General features: G+C 27.7%; 1 protein-coding gene across 1 annotated transcript in view; it reads right to left on the reverse strand.

Annotated features, from left to right (window-relative positions):
- The window catches only part of LOC107882754 (fatty acid synthase), a 49,357-nt gene that overhangs the window by 7,779 nt on the left and 40,145 nt on the right, over positions 1-1,433 (reverse strand). The gene's annotated exons all lie outside the window — the stretch shown is intronic.

A 1,433-nucleotide genomic window follows, 5' to 3' on the forward strand; every position in this document is an offset into this window, starting at 1 on the left:
AAGGAAGTTTTAACTGATATTTTATGAAATCTAAATTCTTTATATGACTTGGTTATATTCCATCTACTTTATATATGAAATCGTACTTTGATTAAGTTATTGCATCAATTTCAATTTAATAAAAATAAAAAAAATAGTTCGTTTGATGAATTAAATCAAATATTTTTAACTTAAATATTAAACTATGTTAATGTAAATTTAAATAATCCCTTCAAAAATATTAATATTATTTTAACTTGATTGTCAAAAAATATATATTTACCGTCAGAACTGAATGGTTTAGTTTGATCACTTTTGTTTAATCTATTCAAACCTTCATATAGGAATTGTAATTCTGGTCGAAGTGTGAGATTAGTAACCCCGACAATCGCAGATGATAATAAACCATTTTCAATCATTTCTTTTGCTTTTTTCAAACCATCGGAGCCACAAATCCATCCTCCGTCCATGGTAAAACTAGGTCCTAAATTTTATTGATTACACATTTTTTTTTTATTTAATTATAATAATTATTCCTTATTTATTATTTACAAAGTTTTTTACCTGTCAAATTGAGAATAAAAGAAAGTCGGTTTGCTTGCATTGTTCTACTACTACCTAACATCACAAATCCTACAAATGAATCGTTATATACGGCTGACAATTCCGTTTCACTTATTGCAGATCCCAAAAATACTCCTGTATTTGTTCCATGCAAGTCTGCTGGACTCAAACCGGCATCGATAATCGCTTCTATTGATCTTTCTAAGCATATTTTTGTCATTGTGTCCATAACTTGAGCAAGTTTTGGATGAGCCCTGAAGAATGTGGAATCGAATGTATCAATATTTTTAATTTTTCCAGTTCCACTTAATGCACCTAGTTTATCTATAAAAAATTCTTTTTTAGTTAAATAAAATTCAAAGTCGTAGTAAAAATGTCTATATACTTGGTTTCCATCTCCTTGAATCAATAGTTACTCCATTTTTTTTTTGGAATAACAAATCGCTTAACTCAGTTATATTATTGCTTTCTGGAAACAATCCACCGATACCTGATATTACAACTTCATCTTTGTGTACTGCCATTATATTTATTTATTTGTTATTTAACTCTGGTTAACAATCTAAAACAATTTAGTTATTAGATTACAATATTGTTGTAATTTATCAATTTGATAAAAGATAAATATATCTTAATTATATAGCCGTTCATGGCTATTTCAAATATATTTTTTACAACAAAATGTTTATTATAAAAAGTTACGAAAAATAAAGGTGGACAAGTGAATGTGGCTCTGCTGTACAGCCTGTACAAGTGGGTCGCTGTATACCTAATGTATGGTATTACATTTGAGTTCAATGATATAATATCATTATATAAGAAAAACGATTCTGATCTGAGACGGCATGTCAGTCTAGGTATAAGAAATATTATATACCTATCTAATGTAT

This window comes from Acyrthosiphon pisum, chromosome A1 (assembly GCF_005508785.2).
Source record: "Acyrthosiphon pisum isolate AL4f chromosome A1, pea_aphid_22Mar2018_4r6ur, whole genome shotgun sequence".
NCBI classification, from domain to species: Eukaryota; Metazoa; Arthropoda; class Insecta; order Hemiptera; family Aphididae; genus Acyrthosiphon; species Acyrthosiphon pisum.